This window comes from Anarhichas minor, unplaced genomic scaffold, assembly GCF_050575085.1.
Source record: "Anarhichas minor isolate MPS153535 unplaced genomic scaffold, ASM5057508v1 ptg000003l, whole genome shotgun sequence".
Classification (NCBI taxonomy): Eukaryota; Metazoa; Chordata; class Actinopteri; order Perciformes; family Anarhichadidae; genus Anarhichas; species Anarhichas minor.
Window position 1 is genome coordinate 10,218,078 of NW_027466449.1, and position 15,363 is coordinate 10,233,440.

Genomic DNA, 15,363 nt, shown 5'->3' on the forward strand with positions numbered 1-15,363 from the left:
TTTGTATTTTGTTTGAGCACAAACAGAAACCAACGTAATGTTGCAATCCTTAAGATTTCATTCCTAACAGCAAATGCTGTTTAATACAACAATCCCAGAAGTTTGGGGGCAGCAGAGCAAACTGTTGCTGTTTCAATAAAGAAGTCAGGCAATAATTGATCTTTTCCGTCTTTCTGTGAACAACCATCATTGGATTGTATGCTGCACACGGCATGATTCTGTGAACAGTAAAAGTGAAAGTAGTTGGTTACCTCACTTTGCAACCTATCGCCTACAGCTCTTCATCTAAAAAAATGTTCAAATATATTACTAAGAAGTTTATAAGCATAAAGAAACCAAAGTTTGCTTTCAGGAAAGAGGAATCTTAGGGATATTTTTTTAGGGAAGGTCTGGTTATTTTAAATTTGTGTATAGTTGGAACCATATGTTGATATCCAGCCCTTGAGATCTATTACGGGCTCAGTTGGTAACTAGCTAACACTGTTCACTGTTCATCTATTTGACAACAGCCATTTAATCTGACCCACTGTAGAAAGGAAATGTCTGATATAACAATGAGAATATCAGATATTTCTCTAAAAACAGTTATGATACAATCTGAAATACCCTGTTGAAATACTATAAGCATGCTTGCAGCTTGCGTTTTAATTTCCCATGACCCCTACATACAGAGGGAATATAATCAGCTTTGAAAATCAAACACATGGGTGTGCGGGTTTTTTTCCCAGGTCTGTAGCTGCTGTCAGGTTTGGGAAATCAGAGGTGAAACTGATGGGGTTCCAAGACATGGTTGGGATTGGGAATGTTGGCGGTGAACTCTGGGTTTGAGATATTTTGAGGTGGGGACAATTACATTGGGCGGAGTTGGGAAAGAGTGCTGTGAGATTTTCATTTTGACTCCCAGCACCACAGTGGCAAAGCAGAATATCGGGGTCACAGTGCTTTGACCCCACTTCAAGGGACAAAGGGGCTCTCTCTCTCTTCTTCGTGTCTTAAAGTGGAAATCAACTCCGAAACAGAAACCACATCAGGTATTCTTATGTTCCTGTACAGTTTGGGAAATAATACTGACAGCATTAGACTAGATGCAGTATTCCAACTGTTGGACATCTTCTGGGACACTTGATACTTGAACTGAAAGAAATAGACAGTTATGAAAAATATGAACCATTATGATGGAATGATGAATATATTATGATTTATGTCTGTTCTTAACTGGAAATGTGTCTCTCACATAAGTCTAACTGTGGCTTTTCCGTAGTTCTATTTGTAGCAGTTTTTATATGAGCCCTATTGTGATGACCAAAAACTACCTACCTACCTTACATTTTTTTACTAAATGGTTGCAAAATGTTAGGAAAAAGTCTTTACACATTTTCCTGTTAATGTTCATTACAAATATAAAATAATCTCACTGTTTGACTTTAACATAAAGATAAAAAAAAAGTTGAAATGTCGGTTGCATTTTCTGATTCATAGCTTAATCTTAACATTTATAAATCAGTTTTGGTTATCGGTCCATAAATAAAATCAGCTACTCATAAACAGTGAATAGTTTCACTCCAGAAACTGGTTCTACTTCAATGTCTGAGTCTACTGTATATTTAAGATTATGGCCAATTTTGGTATTCATTTGAATTCTTTGTTTGTTAAAATCAGTGTTTGCTTTGAGGGATTAAACAAATGGAAATTTAATTTCACATTTTTGCAGTTACACACTTTGGATTATACAATGTTTGGCTGCAGCTCTAGTGAGCCAGATAGCGGTTAAACTGCCCGGGGCTTAAGAATTAACATGTGGATTCTGTTTTAGGGTTGGTGTCCCCTTTCATTTTTTCAATTTGTATCTCTTCATATAATTTGCTAATTTCTGATTGGTTCAGATGTCCTTACTTTTAATTTAAAATGTTTGTTTGTTTGTTTTAAAAAATAATTTACATTTTGATGAATTTCACGATAGAAAGATGACACCATTTGCTGTCACGAACGTTTGTGGATTTGCTGTCGATTGTATTGTTTAAGTTATGTGCAAACCAATTTCTTTCCTGCAGTTACTCTTTGCAGCATAAATAAATCCTAAATAATCTTCTTTTGTTTGAGAGGAACCATTCTATGAACTTACATTGCCTTAAATATTAAGTGAAGTCTGCTAACTGAAGCTCGCTCTCTGTCTGGATAAGATGTGTTCTAGTTTTTACTGGTGCTTTGCTGTTAGTTTATACTAGTCCAGACCTGTATTCATAAAGCTGCTGAAGCCAGAGAAAAATTCAATTTTGACTTTGTATTTCTTAGAATAGCTGTCTTTCGCCATACATTGAGGGTGTAACTACTTTATTACTAATTGCTAAAAGATCAGTGTTAAATCTAGTGTCATTGACCCTTTTGGCATTTTAGGAAAGTGTGTTTTTTTTCTTTTTTTCTTCTTCCTTAAACTTTTTACAATAAAACCGCATGCTGTCACTTTGGTTCTTACCTTTGAGTGTGAAGGTAAAGCACACCTAAACAAATTTAACAGATGTCGTTTGTGCTCAATGCGCCGTTCGTTGCAGTATTCTGTGAAACTCCAGAGGCCGTACGAACAGAAATGTACTATGAAGAAGTAAGAAAACAACGAGCGTAACCGGCAGAACGCCATAGACCAACCTCCTCAATGACAAGAATAAAATTGTAATATAAAAAGACAAAATTGCTTTATTATTATATTACATGTTTTCAGTAGTTTAAACATAATCTCCCTGATACATTGTTTTGTATATGGCCACAAAGACAACTTGTGACATTTGGTTCATGGAGAAAGCTAAAAAGAAGTTTGAGTCAACAGTTTAAGCATTGTTCTAAATCAGTGCTCAAGGTGTATTAAACAACAGGTAACCACTGTTCACAAACAAACATTGAAAAAGCTTATATGACTTAAAAACAGCTCCTTTTTACTTTAAGCTACCCTGCCATAAGCATGGTAATAAAACACAACACGTAACACACTCCAAGGTGTTCGGATATAGAAAATAATGGACCCGGCTTTGCTTCCACATTGTGCCATTTTCTGATTCACCACACATTATCACATACTAAGTGTCTAATAGTGCCTGCAAATCCATAACTTTTGAAACTCAAAAGTGAAGTGGGCCATTAGGTATAAAAAATCAGGAGCTGAATCTTCATTTAAAGAGTTGTTATTTTCAAAATAGTCTGGCTTTGTGAGGCTCATCTTTGCCAAGTAAAGTTTCATAAATTGTCGGAGCTCTACAGTTTTGCCATACCTCTGGTATCCTTGATGATTAAGTCCGTCTGTTCTGTTCTTAAGATAGTTTTATGAATACTGGTCGTCTTTTGTACAACCTAGCAGACTTTGTGTGGTAAAAATGTTCAGAGCATCGAGGACACTTGCTTCGACATGATTCACCTTAATCAAGGCGAAGCTATAACGCAGCTGTTAGGCTCTTTGTGCTTAACTATTTATGTTTAAACTGAAGGCGCTACAATATTTTGTATTACTGTTTGGTGTTTTTTTGTAGCACAAAACTACATAAAAAGGACTCAAAGAGGGCAAAATCCTTCCGTTTAACAACGCAGAGTGAGCATAGTTATACTGTCTGTTAGCTCTGTACAAACATTCTGTTTTAATATTACACTTATGTAAAAGTATGAAATTAGTTTAACGTCTGACCTCTTTCACTTGTTATTCTTGGTGTATAAATACAAACTATTTCTTGCTAACCGTAATGGTACGTATTGTTACCTCCGTGCATCTGAACGCAGGGAAATTCCTTTCATTTGTTTACATTTTACAGACCACATGAATGTCAAATGAAAAAACTGTTGAAAATCCAAATCGAGGAAAAAAAAACATACAATGTTGATGTTGTTGTTATTACTATTATTGCCATCAAAAGAGAAAAACAGTGTCGCCTTGTGTTTTTTGCTGTGTGGGAAACTGTCCAGTATGTATCTATGTATTACTTGTGGACTGCATTTTGCTCACTGCCTGAGTTATGAAGTGAAACAGTTCTTAGGGCTCAAAAATGAGAGACATTTTTGCTGTTGTTGCTGTCAAGGCCCCACTCCTTACCTATTTTCAACCACAAATCCGCTGACACAATTTGGCTTTGATCACAAAAGTTGGAAGTCGTCTCTACGGTTCTTATCTCATGTTGGGGTCGGGACTACGTCAGAGCATCGGCTGAATGCTGAAATGTGATATCATTATATTGATTTAAATATTGGCTGATGCTATCCGGTCACAATTTGCTGTTAGTGGGATTTGAGTATCGGTTGTAATCGGTTGGAGTCAGGTGACAGAGCTGTTTATATCACATCACTCTGGCTGTAGCTACATACACATAATGTTCCTGTTCTGCAGATGGCAGACTGAACTACCATGCTAGCTGGCTTGTCGTTAAAGCATAGACTTTTTGCTGAAGCTTGAATTTTAAATTGTATATTTTTCTCTGCATATGAAATTAATAAATAAATTATGGCCATGTATGACTCATTGTTATTCTTTAAATGTGTTGACTCATTTGGTACAAATCACAATCAATGCTTTCAATAATGATGTAGTTATATTTTGTATAGTTTCTGTCGTAGATTTTCTTGTTAGAAACACTAGACTGACCATTTAAATCCTATATTTCTACAAGCTTTATTTACGTATATAAATTATGTTGAAGAAGAAAAAAGCTTAATTAAGAATTAATAAGAGATCATATGTGTTAAGAGCTTGATTGACCAGATTTTGCCACAAACCCAAACTAGTTTGCTTCCTCACTCTCTAAATAGTTAAGTTAATCAACTTCCTAATGTGCAGGTTCAGTGGAAGATGCTTGTATTAATCCACAGATTCACTAAATATTCACATTGCCTGACAATATACATTCTGGAGATAGAATGAAAAGAGATGATACATTCCATATATTATCTAATGCATGCATTTCCTTTTTTTATTTTCTGGAGGGCACCACCTGCTAATAAAGAATGTTCAGAAATATTTTCTGCCATTGGATGAAACAGTTTCTGTTACTCAGAAGGAGGATGGTACCATTATGGCATATAACCAACTCTGGACAGGGGGATTTGGCCTACCATATATCTAAATAAATGAAGCCAGCCCAGCTAACAGCCAAATGTGTTGGCATTGTACATTTCTGCAAACCACGGATACGTTGAATTTGGAGGTTTTGTTATTCTTTTATGTGGTATTTTTGCATTTGGGAAGAGCAGGTGACATGTTACAGTTAGCAACACGCAGAGAAAATTACGTTGAGCTGCCGTTATGGAAAGTTATAATGTAAATATAAAGATGCAGAAAAGTCCACTAAGGGAGGATAGAAGTGGTGGAGGATGGATGAAACAGATACAGGACTTTCACCAAGGAGACCACTGTGAAGAAAAAGTAAACGCTGACTTTACGCTTGTTATGCAACGTTGTGAAGCTTGTTACGTAATGTTATGTAAGAAAGTCCTCTGTGATCAGTTGTTATTTATTTACGTTTGGTGTGCATTGCATTCCGTGGTTTGAAGAAACATACAACGGCAACTTTTTTTGATCACTGGGTTGATGAAGCCTACGATATGTATCAGTGCACATCTTGCAGAGCAATACTGCAGGTAATCATGTTAGAATCTTTGGTCAAACTTTATAATAACGACACACTATGAAGCATTAGTTATGTATGAGTAAACACTTAATTCATCATTTATAAAGCACTGTTCCTACATTATATTCAACGTCATTTATAAATGCTTTGTAAGGCATAAATAGTCCTCACTTTAGATGAGGTCACATAAAACACTTTACTAACGAGTAGTAACTACCTTAATACATCATGAATTAATCATGAATTGCAGTATTAATATGCGTTTATAAAGCATATATTAACATAGACCCTAACCATTATATATATAAATGCATGAATAATGTACATCTAAATAAGTTATTATTCATTTACTAACACTTTATAAATGATCTTATTAATCATCTACAACTCCTTAATAATTGGTTTGTAAAATATATAATGCTTCATTTACAAATGGGGAATCCATCATTTATAAAGTATGAAAACACAATAATGAAACACATAATAGACCAGCTTATTAATCAAGAATAAAACATTTACAACTGTTGTTATGAACTGCATACTAATGAATTATTAATGTAGGAACAATGCTTTATAAATGATGAATTAAGTGTTTACACATACTTAACTAATGCTTCATAGTGTGTAGTTATTATAAAGTGTTACCGAATCTTTCATGTAATTTGTGGCATTGACTGCGTGAAAGAGAAATTTGTTCCCTGACTTTAGCCTTTAAGGTATTGCCGCCTCCCAGGCAATATAATTACCTCCATAAAATAGCACCAAGCCTCAGGACAAACTCAGGGATCCATTCCGTGTCATTCCGTGATCCAGGAGCTACATAGCGGATGTGAGTAAATTAATGAATATAAATAACAGACTAGTACATGGCTAACTGACCATGCACACAAGATTACTATTATAAAGTAAACAGACCAAGACACATTATTACATTTTGTCAACAAAAATAAACTGTCTCACAACAATAACAGTGAGGACACTTAGGGGCAAGAGGGATAAATATCTCCAGAAGAAGAATATGAAAAATAAGAGAGTGAACAACCAGTTGACCTTTTAAAATCAGTTTTTCAGAGCTGCTGCTCACGGGTTTCAAAGTAGTTCTGAGAGGAAAAGGTAAAACCAATTTCCCAATGTCGCCCTTTCAGCACTGAGGGTCATCTGTTTTCGGCCTTTAGATATTTCCTGTATTTGTGGCACATGGATACTATAGATGGCTGCTTCTTGTGTATTGAGTTTCTTATGTGGATTGTTTTTGACTAGCAGTCTAAAAAGGGCACTGTCAATTGGTTGCTTTGTCGATCTACCAGACACTGGTTAAACATTACAAGATCAACAACAGATTTGTAAAACATATTTATGGTTCCCAGAGGACAGATACCAATTATAATTGTGATCCCTGTCCTTTGACACAGCACCATGTCAGGTTAAATCCTCATCTTGACAAACACTTTGGTCCTTTACAATACCCTGACAAAATTGGTCAGATTTGCACTACATTTACTTTGGATCCTCATGCTCCCCACAGGGTGATAGTGAGGGGATCTTTCCTCTAACATCAGCATTAGGACACATTTTCCATTAGTACTTGAGAAATATCAAACCCGAATGGGCAGTTTGCTATGAAATTTCCCATCATCGGACATGCCCCAGAGCTCTTATCTTGCAGTCTGGTTACAGATTGTAACCAAGACTTTATTAGACCTATTTTGCACATTGTGTCATGCATTGAACTTGTTTGTATTGTGTGTTTCTGCAAGCATGATTCAAAACTGATACGAAACGTATTCATGAAATATATTTTAGTTCAGAAACATTAACATTCTTAAGGTAGCGTAAAGCCAAGTCAAGGGCATCTGTGATACATGGGCTGGAAAGCAAGTTTTGAGGGGCGATTATAAACTTCAGGCCATTAACTGTCACAACTTTTGCTTTAACCTCAGCCATATCTATTTCCACCTTTTGAGATATTGCAGATAATCTATTTGCGAGCAAAGTATTAACATCATATTTTGTCTACCTATGAATAACACAAGTGAACTACAGAGGGTGAAGCAACCGTATTAACAGACAGTGAGCAGGGCTGTTCATAGACAGCAAAAGCAACTCTCTGTTCTCCACATGTGATCTATTATATCTGGGTCCTCTTTATGATACAGTCATTCAGCCACCACAGCAGGAGGCTGACTCTGTGGCCGGGAGATCTTTTCACAGCCACAGTGTGACAGCAACATATAGTATCAAGGAACAGTTTGCCATGATATCTTTATGACAGCACAGTGATGAGCCTTTATAACTACATGTTTGCACTACAGTAACCGTTGTTTTTGCCTCAGCAGGAGTGGTGCTTTCACTGTCTTTGTGCATGCTGGCTTCCACAGAGCAAACAAAAAAAGATTGTACACGTATCACTGCCTACGTCACATGATCTTGGCTCTGTTTGAGAACGGTAATGATAAAGCCAAGTTGACGCCATGACACAATTACAGCAATACAATTACACTGAAATCATTTCCAGGCAGCAGAGGAGGACGGTCATTCATCTAGCCCTGCACAGGCATACACAAACATTATCATCACCATCATGGACACACACAAACCTTTAAATTGAAACTGGAATCCCTAACAGAGTTTTGCATGGCTGCAACTAATGCAAACACTTAATCTGACTCACATGCAGTCACAAACAGCCGCATATGTATTTGTAACTAATTAGTAACCATGCAATTAGCTGATCTAGAAATAGAACCAGCTATGACTAATGAGCAATGATTAGTGGCAGAAGGGTGAAGAGATAGAATTAATGATGGAAGACAAAATGGGAGGAGGCAGAGAGACAGACGCTGGGGACGACTGTGTTGTCTCAATGTAACTATTGTTTTATTAAAATAGCATTTGTTCAGGGAATTTTTTTTTGCCATATTAACAGAATAGCCTCGAGCAGAACAGCCATTAGCAAAAAAACTAAAAGAAAAACGTCTATTGTTTAACAGTAAGTATAATTATAATATACTGCATCGAACTCAATGAGCTGCACCTGTGCTGTGCTGGTGTGGCTCTCCCCTTTAAGGCCTTCTTCATTTGGCAGCCTGGCTCTCTGGGAGAGGAGATCCTTTCAGCCACCAGCATTACACTCTTCTTTTGGGTTTCTATTCTATTTATCTCTATGCACTGCCACACACATCCATGCATGCACTTCGGGACTGACAACTGATACCTACCGTTTGTATTGTTTCATTTGTTTGTGGGAAAATAAAATGCTTTTCTTAGCAGCCAGCTCGCTTGTCTGCCTGTTTTGTGGCAGTCTGTGAGCCGGGCTGTGACATGATTAACTAGATGTCAAGCCTGTATTACGTTGCCTGCGGGCTCACATGAGTGCACAATAACAGGCAAGATGGTGACCCATTTATAAAAACGTTTCTTCATGGTCAGAAATTCCTCTACCTTTAACACCAATAATAATTGATTAAACAATTTGATGATTTTTAGGCATGAGGATGATAATGGAGGTCTGTCTGTCCAAATATTTGGTCCAAAATCGCCACTTGTCATGAATTCAATCCTGAAGCATAGCATTCATATTTATTAGTTCTGGAGAGCACTGAAGTCATGTTTGCATTAGCAGATCGGTATCACTAGTCCAGTCATATTTATACAGGTGTACAGGGAGGGCTTTATACCCTGAGCCTTTTCTCTTCTGAGCTTTCGTGCTGCCAATAAAGGCATCAACCAACCACCCTGAGTGCAACCGACCTATTCAAAATGTACACAATAGTGTTCAACTACACGAAGGCTCCATAGTCCGAACGGTAAACTTTATTACTTCTTTCAACACTGAAGAAGGCAACGCGTACCGGAGCCACTCTTTCCATTCTAACCTTTCACAATAAGAGCCTGAGACATACACTGCTTAACTCTTTACGAGGGGCAGTGCAATTCACATAGTTGCCATAATAAACAGTTTTGATGCTAAATATTCGAAGGTGATAATTTTGCATTGGTCACGACCACGGTGTGAAAATAATTTTTCTCTGCTGATACTCTCGGGCCAACTCTGTTTGCTGCCTCAGCTTTTGCAATTTTTAGCACATACTTTTATCCATTGTTAATATATCCCTGAATTCAATATAAAATACTGTTCATGTGTTTTAATATGATTCGATATGATGTGATTTCATATGATGGGGCAAATTCTTGTTGCAGGCACATCAAATTCTTTGAGAGCTTCATCAAAGAGCAGAATTGAATTCCTGTCGTACTCAGATTAATGCTAAGATTGTGTGTTAACTGTCCTTGCATGATGGTTCTAGCAGCAAAACCTACACATGACTCCCAGTGTGTCATTCTAAAATGGCTGTGCAGGACTTTATTCCCTTTGCATCCCCTTCCTACAGGTAAAGACTTTCTTTGTCAAGCTTTACTCCACCACAGACAGAGAAAGAGCAGAGTAAACGAAAGAGAGACGAGTGGTAGATATGCCAGACAAACAGACAGACCTCTGCCACTGACATCCACCCCTCTCTCTCTCTCTGTGTAACAGCCTCAGAGACCTCAGCCTGCCCTGAAGCAGCAACACTAGTCCCACAATGACCTTGTAATTGGTCTCTCCTCAGAAAGAGCTGCAGAGGAAAAATGCCTGCTATCATTTCTCAAAAAGATATCCATGTTACCTGCCGATTATATATTGTGTGTGTAGGAGGGAAAAGCAGGCAGGGTTTGACAAATGTGTCTGGCTACCTTGCAAGGCCTCCTACCACCACAAACCAGAATCAGATAAGCGGTGTAAACTGGATTGATGGGTGGAACTCGTTTTCTCTGCACACCCCACACCAATTTTCCTCCACACTACACACACTCAACATCCCTTTACTCTACCTATATAAAGCATTTGTCCCTTTTTACCAAACAACATGAGAGTCCCGATGAGCCCTCTTCAGTTATATTTCAGGACATCTCGTTGATCTTTCTGTTGTTACATTTGGTCACTTTGTCCACTGACCTTTGCTGTAGTCTTATTTGTGAATGCTGATTTTTTTTTGGTGTGAGCAGCATCCAGTTGGACAAATGCACATGGATCAAGTGAGATGCAGGTTGAATTTCTTCTGCTCCACTGTTATGAATAAGTAAAAGAAATGGCTCTGGAGCAAAATTTGGTGCATTTTAAACGCTAAATGTTGTTCCTCTTGCCTTGTTGGTTAACTGCATATAGATAATATATGATTATATTTATAATTACATTTTATCCTTAATTAATTTGATTGTGCCTTTTAACTATCGTACTGTGCAATACACAGAAGGCCATGGGCATTCTTTTATACTTTATAAGTTTGTAAAAAAGCGTGATGATCAAAACTTGCTTCAGTTATGACCCAAATCCACTGAAGATGGAACAAAGCTTCCAATGAAAAGGTGATCACACAGGTTTGGGTGTACTCAAGTGGTGCTCCAGACATTTACTATTAAAATATAAGGTCATCAGAAAAAATGTTGGCCTTGTATAAAAAAAAACAACTAAAAGTCCTATAGTTTATGGAAAAATTAAAGATTGCAAACTTGACCATGCAATTTTATCATTTGAATTGTATGTTTTCACAGCTATTTTAACTTAATTGTAACAAAAAAAATTACTTTTTGCACTATAATGGCTAAGATAAGACACGTAATCAAGTGACTAAATGTATATTATTATATTTTAGGACACTTCGCTCTATCCTGGTTAGGGCTGGGTATCAGATAACCCAGTAACAAGTAGTATCGAAACTACTCCAGTCAAACAAAAGCTGCATTCGATCGTATTTGTACCCAGATCTAGAAAAAAAAGTCTATTTGCATGGTTTTGCCAGCAGCCAATCACCGCAATCGATCTAATGTGATGTGTGATTGTCCCACTACCGCAGCAGCTACAACCCATACGTCCTGTTGTGTGGTGAAGTCATGGTGTGAGTCATGGCGGAGCATGGTGTACAAGACGGAGCTGGCAGTTCAGCGTCACCAAGCGTTGGTATTTGACCAGCTGGGGAGCGAGACTGGGTTGGAACGACAAACCTCACTCTCCTGAGGCAGTTCCAGCCATGCAAATGAAATCCCCTGAGGAGCAGGCTTCACAGGACCAGCTGGGAAATGGTAAGTGTAGCGAATTAATGAGTAACACCACCTCCTCCTCCTCCTCCTCTTCCAGCAGAACCTCTTCACCGGACTTTGATCGAAGCAGCTCAACTGCCAACTGCTCAAGTGGAGCAGCTCATTCGCCAACAGTGGAGGGCTGTGTTTGGACTCGGGCAGAGTGCACAAAGTCTAACAAGTGTGAGCGTGAAGGAGGGCGATGTTGAACAAAGTGTGTGTCTTCAGTTGGCGTTGAATGAGAGAGGTTGAAAACAAAATAGAAAATGTTAAAATGAGGCCACAAGGAAGAAGAATGTGTGAAATAATAAAGAGGATTTCTCTGGTTCTGCTACATTGATTGTGATGACTGAAGGCACATTTGTGGACGACTGTTTTAATGCAAACAAAATAGTTGTTGTATCATCTTCAACAATCACATTTATATGGTGTGGTAATATTTTTTATTTTTTAAGGACTTACTCCACACACGTTTTAAACTTTCAGAAGTACTGACCAAACAAAGTTCCTGAGGCGAGGGGAGCAAGGACTAACTAGGGGAAGGGCAACGTTCAGCTCTTTATACCAAATGATACGGATAAAGACTGTGGAAAAACATCCAATATTGATCAGTCCGGTTTCTCTGGACACACAATGCTATGGACGGTCGTATTGATTCAAGTTCAAATTCAACTGTTTCTGCATGCAGATCAGATGTCCTGCCCTTCCACCAGCACTAGAATTTAAATTCAGGAAACAAAGCGAGGCTGAAAGTGGTACAGCTTTAAAGGTGACGCAGCATTGTCTGAGACGACCCGATTGCATCTATTGGCTACTGTTTGAGTTGTCTGAGTTTGTCCCCAGACTCCCTTCATTGAATCTTAAAGAACAGCTGGAGGTAATAAATAAAAGGCTGAGGGAGGACAGATCAATAAAAAGAGTCTGGCGGTCCAACCAAAAATCGTATTAGGCCCTGCTCTAAATGCACACTCACAGGCAGGTGAGTGTTTGAGCAAACTCTCTCATGAATAAAATATCCAGACAGAAACAACTTTGATGGAAGGCCACTTTTAACAGTAAAAGCATCGTTTCTAGTACTCCAGAGGGCTTTGACGATTTCATTGAACAGGGACAGAAAATGACAGATGGGTTAGATGTTTTATTATGAGTTTTAGAAAGAAGTTTTCTTTTCCCTTCTAGATAACGCTGACCAAACCGGTGCTTCCTTACATTCCAAAATGGATTTTTCTGCCTTCAATACAGCAGTTATTTTGGGTTCATTTCAGAGAGCTGAGGAAATCATTTTGCAGAGCTTTGAAAGTTGCTGGAGATGATGAAAGCTTTGTCATCCTTTTGACAAGAAACAGTCAAGGAGAGGATGAAGTGACGCAACTTTCCACAAAAAAGAGAAAACGATGAATTGAGCATGAAAATCAAATCTCAACCGAGGAAATATGAGGTTAACGAAAACTTTCCCAATACAAGGTCCATCTTACATTTTCTTGTGGCCTTTCTATTGTTAAATTGTCATGGAGATGAATTATTTGTGTTCATATGACTGTAAACTGTAAACCAATTATTCTTCAGATTGATAAAACAATCTTTAACTTGCACTATAGCTTTTCCACACAGGTCAAGAATAAATGTAATGCTCACTTCATGATCATCCTCCCTTTTCTGTCCAAGGTTACAGTTCTGAAAACTCCCTCATGGTGCATTTAAGGACACCCTGGCATCTGAACTGAAAAACAACCGTTTCAACTAAATAAACAACCAAATTCCAAATACCCAGGTTTTATTGTTTATTTAATAATCTTGTACATGACATAGCTTGTCAATGTAATACTTTTTCACCTCTAATGGTCAATTTCCTGGAATTGAATATTCCTAGAAAATGATTGAAGTCAGTGGTTGTCTGGAAGGAACAAAATCAATCTGAAAACTAATGGTATGATAGATTAAATAACTCATATTACAGAGAAGGTAGTAGGTACAAAATACATTTTCCAATAAATCAGGACTTTCATTTTGGGTTGACATAACATTCAAGTTAATTGTGAAATCCAGCAGGAAATCTAATTAAGTGTCAGTTGTATAAACATGTCTGTAGGAGGCCTACGTTTGGTTGTTCTGTGTGTCTAGCCTCTACAAAGTGTACACAAGTCACAGGACGGTGCAGAAGAGGAAGAGGTTTCTTGGAAGATAAGTATAGGAAGGGGAAGAGGTGAAATGCATTTGATGCTCCAATGAATGCTCTGATTTCATGGATGAGATGATGGGAAGATCAGGAAAAGTTGGGCTGAAGAGTGGAAATAGGAGGGGGAGGGAGTGAGGGAAATGGAGGAACAGTATGTTGTCTGTTTTAGAAAGCCAAAGTGTTTTGGTACCAGCATATTGAAGCAGCCAGACCAAGAGTTTAAGTCTAATGTTCCAGACTCCACTGTGTTTGTAATGTGGTTCTATTGGCACACTAGTATTGACATCAAAGTAAACATACAGTAGCTGGCAAAATTAATAAAAACTAAAATACATTTTAAAATGCACACATTGATAAATGCAGATTACAGTGGTACAAGCAGCCTCCATGTTGTTTTTGGATTATGTTCACTTGCGTCTTTATAGAGAATTTTAACATTAAAAACGAATCAAACAACGAAAAAAGCGAAAGACAATACAGACTGTTATATTTATTTGATATTTGTGTAACCCTTTACTATGACATGATTCAATGAAAAATATATGTTGAGGGAATTATTTCGCTTTTTGCTCTGTGTTGCATTTCAGTGTTGTCTATCAGAGAGCAGCTTAAACCTGCCAAAACCAAATGCAAAGCACTGTGATTCGTTTCCATAAACACACAAACACACACACGAGCATCTTCACAATAATAAAAACATACCACACTCACAACCTTTACGCGTTCCGTAGTATGTGCTCCATAAGTGCATGTAGATTATCCAACAGATGAAAGCTTGTTTGAACAAACTGATGAATAAATGATATAGTTGATGTGTATACATAGTGGAACCATAGCCTATAATTCCAGGTTAACATTGCACATTTTTGCAAAGGACCATTGCCCTGATGGTGGTGGTAGTAGAGGAAAGGTTGGGAGATCACAAAAAAACATTAAGATGCATCCTCTGAGCACCATGCATTTCCACTACACATACACACGTAAATGCCGACATTGGTTGTTGAAAATGTCTCGCTCTGGACCAAAGTGTTGGACAGACAGATTGATTGGGAGACTATCCTTGAGTACAAGAATTGAACATTATAAATTGCTGGTTATTTTTTCCGAGGAGGGAAAAGTGCACTGAATGAGACCTTTAATGGACCTTTGTGAAAGAGGGGATAACAACAGGGGGATAAATGTTAGAGGACTGGGTGGCATTCAACATCCAGCTTCAGAATGGATGCTATTAAATGGAGTCGATAAGTAGGAGGAGGAGGAGTAGAAGGGGAAGGAAGGACAGATGATGAAAACGATAAAGAAAAGGTTGTTTGGAAAAATACCTTTGTGCTGATTTGAGGGACTGAATGCACTTGTTTAGAAAGAGCAGAGGATTTATTTAATGGATGTTTGGAAGAAACAGCAGGAGGGCTGGGTTGTGGGATCAGGGTTGGTAGCTGCTTAGATGTAGTGAACGAGAGGAATAAAAGGTTG